Raw genomic sequence first — 14,084 nt, 5'->3', positions numbered from 1 at the left:
TTTTGTTTCATTTAAAACAACGGTACAATGTTCCCTAGCAATGCACCAGAAGGAAGATCTACTCTTTTAATGGAACAATTTCTCACTTAGATTGTCCATGGAGATTTAACGTTCAAGAACTTACCAGACCTGACCCTGCTTAGCTTGTAAGATCTGATGAGATAAGTACTCAAGGTAGTATATCTGCAGGCTTATGATCTTCTCAGTCTCTGGTTATTTAAAGACCCACAGAGCATTCTAAGCAACAGACAAAGAGAGAAACAGCTCTTTGTTTTGTCCCTATGTTACTGCAGTCTGACATATTTAACCTCTTCCCCTTGCACATAATGGCTGAGGATAGATGTGAGACTGCACTATCCTGATCTCTGAAGCTAATGCATTCAGATGGATTTGCTACAGTCAAGGAGAAATCATGGCACAATATGTTTACTATGTGATTGAAAGGATAGTATATACGATCCTAGAAGAATGGGGAAAGGTGGTTTAGGCAGCATATTGAATTTTTCAATAGAATCTGTAAAAGAATATGAATTCATAGATATTTAGGTCAGAAGGGACCATTATGATCATCCAGTCCGACCTCCTGCACAACGCAGGCCACAGAATTTCACCCACCACTCCTAAAAAAGACCTCACACCTATATCTGTGCTATTGAAGTCCTCAAATTGTAGTTTGAAGACCTCAAGGAGCAGAGAATCCTCCAGCAAGTGACCCGTGCCCCATGCTACAGAGGAAGGCGAAAAACCTCCAGGGCCTTCCAATCTGCCCTGGAGGAAAATTCCTTCCCGACCCCAAATATGGCAATCAGCTAAACCCTGAGCATATGGGCAAGATTCATCAGCCAGATACTACAGAAAATTCTTTCCCGGGTAACTTGGATCTTACCCCATCTAAAAACCCATCACAGTCCATTGGGCCTATTTACCATGAATATTTAATTACCAAAACCATGTTATCCCATCATACCATCTCCTCCATAAACTTATCGAGTTTAATCTTAAAGCAAGATAGATCTTTTGCCCCCACTACTTCCCTCGGAAGGCTATTCCAAAACTTCACTCCTCTGATGGTTAGAAACCTTCGTCTAATTTCTAATCTAAATTTCCTAGTGGCCAGTTTATATCCATTTGTTCTTGTGTCCACATTGGTACTGAGTTTAAATAATTCCTCTCCCTCTCTGGTATTTATCCCTCTGATATATTTATAGAGAGTAATCATATCTCCCCTCAACCTTCTTTTAGTTAGGCTAAACAAGCCCAGCTCCCTGAGTCTCCTTTCATAAGACAAGTTTTCCATTCCTCGGATCATCCTAGTAGCCCTTCTCTGTACCTGTTCCAGTTTGAATTCATCCTTCTTAAACATGGGAGACCAGAACTGCACACAGTATTCCAGGTGAGGTCTCACCAGTGCCTTATATAACGGTACTAAAACCTCCTTATCCCTACTGGAAATACCTCTCCTGATGCATCCCAAGACGACATTAGCTTTTTTCACAGCCATATCACATTGGCAGCTCATAGTCATCCTATGATCAACCAATACTCCAAGGTCCTTTTCCTCCTCCGTTACTTCTAGTTGATGCGTCCCTAGCTTATAACTAAAATTCTTGTTATTAATCCCTAAATGCATGACCTTACACTTCTCACTATTAAATTTCATCCTATTCCTATTACTCCAGTTTACAAGGTCATCCAGATCCTCCTGTAGGGTATCCCTGTCCTCCTCTAAATTAGCAATACCTCCCAGCTTTGTATCATCTGCAAACTTTATTAGCACACTCCCACTTTTTGTGCCCAGGTCAGTAATAAAAAGATTAAATAAGATTGGTCCCAAAACTGATCCTTGAGGAACTCCACTGGTAACCTCCCTCCAACTTGACAGTTCACCTTTCAGTAGGACCCATTGTAGTCTCCCCTTTAACCAATTCCCTATCCACCTTTCAATTTTCCTATTGATGCCCATCTTATCCAATTTAACTAATAATTCCCCATGTGGCACAGTATCAAACGCCTTACTAAAATCTAAGTAAATTAGATCCACTGCGTTTCCTTTATCTAAAAAATCTGTTACTCTCTCAAAGAAGGAGATCAGGTTGGTTTGGCACGATCTACCTTTTGTAAAACCATGTTGTATTTTGTCCCATTTACCATTGACTTCAATGTCCTTAACTACCTTCTCCTTCAAAATTTTTTCCAAGACCTTGCATACTACAGATGTCAAACTAACAGGCCTATAATTACTTGGATCACTTTTTTTCCCTTTCTTAAAAATAGGAACTATGTTAGCAATTCTCCAATCATACGGTACAACCCCTGAGTTTACAGATTCATTAAAAATTCTTGCTAATGGGCTTGCAATTCACTTCTGGATACTGGAATATGTTACCTTCTCCTATGTATCCACTTTGTTATCATGATCCAAATCCTCCTCTGGATCTTGATAATGAAGTGGGTACATAGGAGCAGGTAACACTGAGGCACTACAGAGATGGGCTTTAAAAACAAATATATAGTAATAACTTTAGGTTAACAAAAGGCTGGTATAAGTATGACCACTTCATCTATCTTATAGCTGTTACAGAGGTTGATGTATATGACAACTCCAATGCCTTAAAATGTCCCTTATATTTCCTGCAATAGTTTGTTAGTCAAGAACAAACCCTAGAACTCCTAAGAACATCTTTAGGATGTGAAATTAATTACATGTTAAACGAGCTATATTCCAGCCTCTGATATTAAAAAAATAGGACTCCCACTTAAACTGTAATATCAGGAGTATTTGTGAAAGCTGTTTATCACCTGGCGTGTGTATGTTTTTGTGAATGCTGTTTGTGTGATATTATCCCATATAGGAGGTTGTAATCACTATGCCACTAGAATGTGCTAGAAATAACTATCAAAGGTCTGGGTGCTTAAATCAGAGTGGTATTGACCATGTACTTGACATTGTCCATTAATTGGCAATGGGATCTGATTATATCAATTAGTGGTGTTTTTGAATGTTACCTTTAGATGTATTTACAAAAGTTTATTAAAAAAGATAGTAGAAGCAAAATTGATTCTGTTTGTTTTTTATGAATTCTCCTTCAGTCTGGTAGAAAAAAATATCTAAACAAAGTGGGAGGCTGCAGGTAGTATTGAAGGTGGCTGTGATTTGTGTTAAAAAGATTTGTACTGTGGTCAAAAGCAAATGGTGAAATCTCACAGGTATAAAAGATAACGAAGCACCAATTTAAAAGGATACTTGTCACATGAGTCATGGAGTTCTGAGCAGGTTTTGTACTCAAACATCAGTGAAGAATAGGCTTTTTCATGCATTTGCTAAAATGTGCAGACTCTTTCCAAGACTGAATAAGTAAGTGTTTTGAGATGAGGAGGCTTGATGCCCATGTGTTGATCAAAAACAATTTTGTGCCTGATATGCTGCAAAAATTGTTCCAGGACAGATGATTTTGTTTGTTTGTTTGTTCTTTTAAGACAGTCCAGTGGAGTTGTGCCTGCTTAAATCTAGGCTACTGATTGTACCAGTATTTTACAGGTAATGTTGTCAAAAAAGGTGAATTCTTCTGTTTGGGGAATAACGTATTCCACTATATTAGGCTCAAAACTCATGGAAAAAATAATGTTTGAATACCCAGTCATGATAGTGTATGATTAATACCTACAGTTCAACAAAAGGCATGAAAACAGCAGAATTTATGGACATCTCAAATTGTAACACTGGGGCCAGTAATACATAGGATGGGATTTTTAAAATCAATCCTTGTTGGCCTAACTCTGTTCCCATAAAACTCAAAAGTAATGGGAGCAGAGTTAGATCAACACAGTACTTTTGAATATCCTACCCATAATCTGCTTTGAGGTCCTTAAATGAAAGCTATGTAGGAGTTAAATTATTATTTAGGCATATATACTGTGCTGACTCATTTACCAAATCTTGCAGCATTCTGTATGTAACAGGACAAATGGAAACTTGTTTTCTATTACTAGACAGCAAGAAACTGCCTCGTTGGTGCTAAGACTCATGTTTTGCCTCCACATATGTAGTCGAGAGAGAGATTTCCTCTGTCAATAGTTGATAATTCACACTCTCAAATACCTATGTAAAATTCAGCCCTGATGCAGTCATATGTAACAAAATCTAAACTTTTCTTGATATATAGTGTGAAACAAAGTCACTCATCCTGCTACATATAGTATGCATCCGATGAAGTGAGCTATAGCTCACGAAAGCTTATGCTCAAATAAATTTGTTAGTCTCTAAGGTGCCACAAGTACTCCTTTTCTTTTTGCGAATACAGACTAACACGGCTGCTACTCTGAAACCTGTCATATAAAAACTGTTTTAAAAAGAGGTGCATATATCACAAGTGGCTACAAAATTCTGATACAGATTTTGAACAGCCTATAACAGCGGGATACTCAGATGTGAGTTTTAGATTCAGTCCACTCTAAAGGCAGAGACCATTTTCAAACTTTGGGTCTCCGCGGGGATTTTCATAAGAGTCTAAGGGAGTTAGGAGCTTAACAAACACTGAATTTCAATGCACGTGGGGCAACCAAATCCCTTAGGCATTTTAAAAATTCCATCCCTATATACTGGTTTGGATTTCAAATGCACCCCAGAGTTTTGCAGTGTTCATATCCCAGTTTATGGGTTGGGTCCAACTCTAAGGTAACTCCATATGCTGGGAGCAGCTCCTATGTGTTTTTGCATTTGCAACAACACAAAAGTCAAAGCAGAAAAACTAGTCTCCCTTTCTGCAGGCCTTCTGTCCACTAGACTTTTGTTGTTGCTGTTGAAACATTACAACTACGCATATAGCTCCGCTAGTGGTAGTAAGGTGGAAGCAAACGTGTAGATATGCTGTCAGCATTTTAACCACCACATTGCCTAGACCTCCTCTGCACAATGTTAGAAGACTTGTAGGGTGAAATCATGGCTTCGTTGAAATCAATGGGAGGTTTGCCATTGACTTCACTGGGACCAAAATTTCACCCAAGATGTGTGTAAAATGCCAGCACATGAACAGCAACTGACCTATCCTAGCACTTTCAGCATTGTTATCATAATGGTGAATGTTAAGGAAAGTGTCTAATGTAGACATAGCTCAATATATTTGTGGTTCACAAGATCACCTGGAATGATAATGTTTTCTGAGCCCATGGACTTGCAGGAAACCATCTATATGGACATGGTTTATTTTCTTATCCTTAAAAATTTTAAATGATTTGTGTGACTAAAAGAATAAAATAACACCCAGTAATGTTCAGGCGCAGGAGGGAGGGATAGCTCAGTGGTTTGAGCATTGGCCTGCTAAACCCAGGGTTGTGAGTTCAATCCTTGAGGGGGCCATTTGGGATCTGGGGCAAAAATTGGGGATTGGTCCTGCTTCAAGCAGGGGGTTGGACTAGATGACCTCCTGCAGTCCCTTCTAACCCTACTATTCTGTGATTCTAATATTCTCCTTTCCCATGAGAAAGAAAGAATAAGTGTATGAACATGTGGTAGTGACTGTGGTTAATTTTACATTGTTGCTGTTTATCATAATTTTTCACCATCCGGTAGAACCCATACAAGAAACCACTTTTGTTAGGCAACCACATTTAAGAGATTATTACCCTAAAATATCTTCAAATGTATTAAATACAATTTTGCTCCCCTTTATTAGAAATTCACTTTTTTTAAGTGACTGATTATTGTTGGTACCCAGAGAAGTCACTTGATATTTGTGATGACGTCTTCAGGTCTCATTTTAAACCAAGTTCTGCACATGATGACCTAAAATTTTATAATGTGTCAGCATGTAAGGAATATCAAATGTGCACACTAACACTCACTTTCTCACAGCACTGTAATAAAGCATCAGCAAATGCACATATTTCATGAATCAAATATACCTTTAAGATAAATCTCATGTTGCTAACTTGTCTATCCAATTCAGGGTAATCATTTCAATATATATAATATTTTATTAGAATAAATATAGGAATGATATAAAGAAGCAGAGAGGAAAGCCAAAAGCTAGGGAAATAAGCCACTTGCCCAAATATAGCAGCTTAATATAGTAGCTTTTGTTTATTTTATTTCCCGCCTACTAATCAACTAATTAAAAATGATATGCAAAAGAGAACTGGATTTTGATTTGGTTAAGTGATATGTGAGCTAGAAATATTCATTTCAAAGCAAAGTATTATATAAACACAGAACTTAATGAGACAAATAGATGGGTTTAGACTTTTTTTTTAATTGCATAAGGAAAGACACCTACAGCAAATCAAAGTAGGCATCAAACAGTTAGGATACAATATACTCTATTTCTGCTATAGTTTGTTGTTTTTTTCTTAAAGGGGAAAACTGTTGAATTCTTCTGCTGCCCAAAAATATAGATATGCCCATACAAAATCTATCTTAAGGGTGTGTTGAAACAATTTTTAACAATAAAGGTATTGTTTTTTAACTTAGAGCCCCGACCCTCTTTAGCCAATGGTCACATCATGCTTACAACTTGGCTCTTTTCCTGCCTCTTTCTCTCACTCACACACACTGCCCCCCCATACTCTCTCTCACTCACACTCACTCTCTCTCTCTCAGGACTTGTTTTAAGTATGGCACCTTTAGTGTTTCTGGTATCCTAAGTGAAGGATGTTTTCAAATATTGTTTTTAATGAGATTTTAGCTAAACTCCATAAAAAGGTTTCACCTAGCTCATAACATTATTATTTCCTGTTAAAATACAGGGTTTTCACTACTAGAATCACCACCAGCTGCTTTACCAATATTTTAGACTGATAAACTAGTAAACAACTTGTCACCAAGTCCATCTATTATGTATTGGTGAAATGCATAGATGTGAGATGGTGAGCAAGAGAGAATGTCATTGAAATATGAAAAATAAACAGCAACTGCTAGTATTATTCCCATTGTCCCTTAGAAGTATTGAACTAAACTTTTCCAATGAACTGCAAAACAAGGACATGTGTGGCTATTTAAAAATCACAGGGCAATTTTCATACAGGTGTTAACTCCACTATCCTAGCCTAATCCCAAGTCAGTTAATGGTTTTCTGCCTCTTTAAATATGTCATATCTTAACTTAATTCAGTTTCCTTCTTTACTTCCTGTCCTAAACTGTTGAGCCATCTGTTGCATTTTATTTCAGAGGTGAGTGTAATTTAGTGATGAATAAAGTGATCCCAATATTTTACTTAGTTGGTTCACAAAACTGCTGTGAGTCTAAATTAGTTAATGTTTGCAAAACCAGTTGAGATCCTTGTTTGAAAGATGCTGTACTGCAAAAATGCAAATTGTTCATTACTATTTTTAAGTACAAAATAGATAATTGCATGAAAAACAGAAATATGGCAAGAAAACCAAAAGGAGCTTATAATTTTGTTACTTTAAACCGTTAGTAAGATGATTTCACGCATGACATGCCTCTTGCTTAGTTGTTCTTTAAAAGTAATTGGAATTTAAGTATGCAGTGAGCTTACTTAGCAGTATTTGTATACACAGCCGCATACTGTAATTTTCATTAAAAATATAATGACAAAAGTCAGATATTAGATGAGTTTTACACTTCTGCATAGAATACATTAGTGACAAATCCCATTGCTCAATCAACATCTGCCTTTTCCCCCTTAATCACAGTCTCCTGATATCATTATCTTCCTCTAAATCTTCAAAGCATCACAGCTTGTGACAGTTGTGAGGGGAAACATTATTTTCCTCAAGCAACCAGGTAGTCTGGATTGCCTTCATAATCAATTAATTGCCTTTTATCTTTGTATACTCCTTCTAATACATGAAGCCAAATCAGACTCCCCAATATCAGAGAGATCAGCAGAGAGAAGAAGCTGCAACAGAGTAAACCCATACAGAGAGAACTTGAACCAAATAGGAGTTCCCTGTTGAGTGATAAACCAAGGTATTGAGCAGCAGAATTAGGTCTTGATAAAGTGTGAACATTCAGAATATTAGCTCTGGACAGAGAACTTCAAAAAGGATTTCGTTAACAGCCTTGACACTAAGGCTGTCTACGCTACCACTTATGTCGGCAAAACTTATGTCATCCCAGGGTGTGAAAAAAAACCAACCTCTGTGTGACATAAGTTTCACTGGCATAAGTAGTAATGTGCACAGCTCTTCTCCCACTGACATGGCTACTGCTGCTCGATGGTGATGGTTTAATTATGTCAATGAGAGAGCTCTCTCCCGTTGGCATAGAGCAGCTACACAAGAGATCTGACAGCAGCACAGCTGCATTGGTACAGCTGTGCCACTGTAAGCTCTCTAGTGTAGGTATAGCCTAACAGGTTCCAGCAAGGGAAGAAACAAAGCAGTGAGAGGCAAACACTCATATCAAGAATGGGTACTGAAGGATCAGCAATTCTATGTAGAACATGTGCAATGTTTCTATCTATGAATTAAGGTCATTGTCATTGTATTTACTATTTGTATCACAGTAGAATAGAGGACCCAATCAGAGATCTGAACCCTCTTGTGGTAAATACTTTAGTCTCCTGTTATGAAAAGACTCTACTGCAAATAGGTCACATTCTAAAGGCTCAGTTATGACCCTCGCTGTATGAGCCCCTTTACTCCCCTTCCTGCAACAACAGACCCAGCCTGGGTGGAAAACAGCTGCCAGAGATATATTGATCCGCTTCCCATGCAGGTGAACAGACAAATACAGGGAAGGGGTTGGTGCCTTGTGTGACAAATTTAAGTTACCAATCTGCCTGAGGCATCAGGTGATCAGACTGAGGCTGCAGGATCTTTAGAGAGGAGATGATGGAACACACCAAGGGTCTAAATTTTAAAGTTTTATTGATAAAATAATAAAATAAATAACAGCAGAGAGCGCTGGGAACACTCCCACATCACTCAGGGGAAGGAAAAAAGTGTTAGTGCCCCAAGCCCTAGCCCACTTTCATACTCACACCCGCACTACCTGAGACTGGCCAGGCCTGGGTGTAACATCAGAAGAAGTGGGGGGAGGGGCGGGAAAGGATGGGTGAGGGTGCTGTCCTGGGCCCAGGCTGTCCAGGTCTGCTGTTGATCTCCGAATTGCTCCATCTCTGAGGAGGGTTTTAAGTCCTGGGATCCTTTGAGGGTGTTCCATTCCATGGCCTCTGTTCCTGGTGCTCTTTGTGCCAGTCCAAACTGGCTTTCTATGGTCTTCTCTGCTTTCCCAAAACACAATGGCTCCAGGGATGCAAAGCTCTGCTCCTCCCCCTCGTTGGCTCACTGGTGTTTTCCATCTCTGCAGCCCTGGTTCAGTGTACTTTTTCTTTTCTCATGGCTGGCTGTGGCTGGTTGAGATAATTTTTTCATCTAGCGCAGTGACCTTGGACTGGGGCCAATTCTTATCATTGGACTGAGCTTGCTAGGGCAGTGTTGAGTTAACCCATTCTTTGCTCTCTTTCTCCTTCCCCCTTTGGCCTTTTGCAGCCTGCAAAAGAATCTTCCATCCACATTCACTCACACTTTTGACCCTTCCCAAAATGTCTTGCAATGCTTGCAACAGCATTAGCAATGTACAATGCTGATCTGCCTTCCCCCTTAAGGGAGGAGGCCATTGTGGTGTGACAATTAGATCTGGAACACTCACTCCAATACACTGGCCAGCACTGGTCTGGAAAGAAATGAAGTGTGCTAGCTAAAGGGCTGGCTTGGTGTGGGCAAATTGTATCTGAGTCATAATCTGGTTCTTGCGCTCCACCTCGGTCAGCATAGTCATGTGCTCTCTTTCACTCCTGTTGGCTTTGACTATAACCCTATAGGCCAATGCTAGGCATAAACAGATTAAGCAATTGCCTAGGGCTCCGATCAGCTCAAGGGCAGGCCCTCTATTTCCTTTTTTAGTATGTGGTGTGTGTGTGTGTACGGCTTGGGGCCCCCAATAAGCTAGTGCCACCTCTAGTTACAGTCCAGACCTAAGTAAAGGCTGTACATGTGTGAAGTGCACTCTAGTGATTTTTCATTCTGTAGGAAATGTTGGAAGGGCTTGAAGTACATTTGAAGTAATTGAAGTCTCTTATACAATTTGGACTTTGCTGCACTGGTGTAAACTTCTGGTGTAGATAAGGAAAGCCACAATTCCCACCCCCCGCATACCTTGTTTCAAGCAGGGATAAGATACCCCAGTGAAATCACAGCTTTCCTTGTCTATCCTTGGAGTTTGGCAATAGAGTAGGTACAGCAGTGGCTAGCCATTGATTGCTGGAATCATGGCAAATTCCTAGACCAGGAAAACCAAATTGTAAATAGGCAAATTGATCAATCATTAGGAAACACAAAGCAGGTTTACACCACAGGTGAAATAGAGCTTTGAAAACTGCATGCTAGTACTGCCAGGAAAATACAATCCGAAAGTTACACAATGGAGAGGGAAACTAGTGAAGCATTACAGCTGAATGAGACCAAGGTGTGTGTTGACAGCAAATTAGAGAGAATTTTGAAATATGAGATGATTGCAAAGAAATGGTTTCCTTTACACAAAGATCAAGCATACGTTTTTTTCCCCCTGAATTACCTTTAATATGTATTAAGAAAACATCCAAACAAGAAAAAGCCCTCGAAAGATTACATGCACTGTCTCTCTTTTACAGAAGCAACATTTTGGAAAAGCTACCTACTGTTACTATCCCCATTTCAGATGGGTTATTAGCAAAATTAGGAGCCCGAGCATTGATGGCATTTGGCACTGTATCCATTAGACCAGAAGGGTTAGATGATATGGTGCTGAAAATGGTGTCACAGCTAAAACCCCGTCTACACCAGAGCTCCTAATGTTGATAACAAAAGTTCAGCTGCACCCGTGTTAGCAACAAGGAGAAAATTTTCAAAAAATTCCCTAGTGAAGGTAAGAGGGGTGTGTGTGTGTGTACAAAATGATAGCTGCCTCTCTAGCAAGGAAAGAGACTACTCTGCATTTAAAAAAATAATAAATAATAATAAAATAACACATGCAAGCTACATATGCACAAAGGTCGGCTCCTTAAAAGCATCATTTCATGAAATAGGTAGATAATAGTTATTCTGTACATGATTCTGCTGTAACTGCACCTGAGGTATGTTAAATTTGGGTCACATAATTGATGGCATTTTGTTAGATGTATGCTAATATAAAATACACTTAACTTTGTTATTAGTTCCAAACAACTTCAGTTTCCTGTGGGATCCTCCAGGGTCATGCTCACCCTCTGATAGAATCAAGTCCTAATTAAAACAGGGTGAAGAACGGATTTTTCAATCCATTGAGGCAAAGAAATTGCTTTGATTGAACAATTTTTTTGTTTCCACAAAATCAAAACCTTTCATTTCAATTTTTACTTCTATTTTTTTTAATATTAAAATAAGAAAATTTTTAAACAAAACATTTTGGGATTTTGGAAAAAAAATTGGACACAAATATTGAGAAAAACCAACAGCAATTCATGAAACATTTTGCTGTTGCTGAAGCTACATTTCTGTGGCAAAAGCAAAATGTCAATTTTTTTTTGTCCTGTTCTGGTCCTAATATCAACTAATTCGTCTGGACACTAATTAAATTATGTGCAATACATTTCAGAGTTTTGATTTCATCGGACTATTTACTCAGTTGTCTCTTCCCACTCCTTTTGAAATGTGTGGGTTTTGTTTTGGGATTTTTTTTCCTTATGTTCCTCTATAAAATGGGTTAAAAAACCAAAATTTTCAGTGAAAATGGTTTGGGGTTATTTTGACAAAATTTGAAACTTCCTTCATTTTGACCAGCTCTTGTACTTTCTGGGTCTCTGATGTCTGGAGTGAGGAAAATAAAAATCACAAAGAGGCAAAATAATTCCCTAAATTATACTTCCAGTGAGCCATCAGCAAAATGAATATCCTGCCTTCTGCAAGTAAAGTAAAGCAAAGGGCCTAGTTGAGATTATTACTGTTTTGTGTAAATCTGTTTCTATTATCCACTTTCCCCCCTGTTTTATTCTACATCACCACAGTTTATTATAACAGAGGGGCCTGCAGTGGAAACTCAAATATGACCTTCCTCTACCTTTGGAAAAGTGCTAATTTGTATTTGAACTATAGATGTTGTACATATGATGGATTCAAACTAGAACCCTAGATCTGAATAGTCGTGAACTTTGTGGCTTCTGGACCCGAAGTTTGTATGATTGGCCTCATATCTATTTATTACCTTAATCCAGGCAAGAAGGGTAAAAGGTTATTTTTATAATTGTTATCACTAACTGTTCTTGTTAGTGAATAGCAACAGTCCCTTCATTCAAAGTACTAAAATCGTAGAGCTCAATTCTGATATTCCTTGTTCCAGTTTTATTCCAGAGTTACATCTCTCTTAAACCTGGGAAGTAATATCATAGTCTGGCCCATTCACCTATGTCATATAAGCTAGTTACAAACAGTGATGGAATTATGCCAGAGCCCGTCAAATCTAATTGCTGCTAATTCAAGAAGTCCCAATATGTTTCATGATGGAATGTCACATTAAATCAGATTGGGTTCTGTAGGTCTTGCAACTGAATTCCAATGTTGAATAGAAAGAGTGCCACTTACCAGGGCCTCATACAGAATACATTACTTATTTCTGGATGAATGTGTGCATAAACATGCAAATGTATGTATATAATCCTTCCATTTTTGAAGAGGTTTTATCTCCATCATTTGTCTTTAATTCTATTTGGGTTCCTACTGTGAATGTGAAGTGCTTTACAGGCACTGTCTCTTACAAAAATTTCCTTAAATTGAGCACTGCATTCTCATATTTCACCATGGAGCCAATTGTTTCTAGTTGTGTGCTAGCATCACTCCACAATGTGGTCCAAATGCTCAAATACTAATCTGTTGGCATATTATTTCTTACAAAAGATATTTTGTCATTTCCAGCAAGTGTTAAGTTTCAAAGGCAGTTTAGAATCTCTGCTGGTTGAACTGAATTATAGAATCATAGAACTGGAAGGAACCCCGAGAGGTCATCTAGTGTAGTGCACTCAAGGGAGGACTAAGTATTATCTAGACCATCCCTGACAAGTATTTGTTTAACCTGCTCTTAAAAATCTCCAGTGACAGAGATTCCACAACCTCCCTAGGCAATTTATTCCAGTGCTTAACCACCCTGACAAGTCGGAAGTTTTTCCTAATGTCCAACCTAAACTGCCCTTGCTGAAATTTAAGCCCATTGTTTCTTGTTCTATCCTCAGATATTAAGAAGAACATTTTTTCTCCATCCTCCTTGTAACAACCTTTTATGTACTTGAAAACTGTTATCATGTCCCCTTTCAGTCTTTTCTTCTCCGGGGGGAAAAACCCATTTTTTTCAATCTTCCCTCATAGATCATGGTTTCTAGAATTTTAATCATTTTTGTTGCTCTTCTCTGGACTTTTTCCAGTTTCTCCACATCTTTCTTAAAATATGGCACCCAGAATTGGACACAATACTCCAGTTGAGGCTAATCAGTGCAGAGTAGAGTGCAAGAATTACACTTTGGGGGAGGGGCAGCACAGCGGTTTGAGCACTGTCCTGCCAAACCCAGGGTTGTGAGTTCAATCCTTGAGGGGGCCATTTAGGGATCTGGGGCAAAAACTGGGGATTGGTCCTGCTTTCAGCAGGGGGTTGGACTGGATGATCTCCTGAGGTCCCTTCCAAACCTGATATTCTATGATTCTATGAACACTCCTAGTGCATCCCAAAGGTCTTACTACCTGATATATTCATGGTGAGTGTGTATGCTTGTGCTTGCATGCACAGAAGCAGGTTATTATGGCAGAAACAGTCTTCACAACTTACTGATAGAAAAGTGACAAGACTTTCTGTGGAGTAGAGCTTCCACCAATTTTTAGAGGTGCCACCCTGAAAAAAACATGTGAAAAACAGACCACAAGCTCTATTGGGAAATGAAGTTGAGAAATATAATAAGAAAGATTTGCACTGATTTTTAGTAATTTTTTACCATCCCCATGAATGCTATGTGCTTCACAGAAAACAAGAGTGGCATGTCCTTGCTCCAAAGAGCTAGCAATCTGGATGCCTTTAAGGAACTTATCAAAGAGTCGCTCCCCCCAGGAAATCAAGCATACAAATT

This window comes from Lepidochelys kempii, chromosome 4 (assembly GCF_965140265.1).
Source record: "Lepidochelys kempii isolate rLepKem1 chromosome 4, rLepKem1.hap2, whole genome shotgun sequence".
Taxonomy (NCBI): domain Eukaryota; kingdom Metazoa; phylum Chordata; order Testudines; family Cheloniidae; genus Lepidochelys; species Lepidochelys kempii.
Note: the sequence above shows the minus strand (reverse complement) of the source record.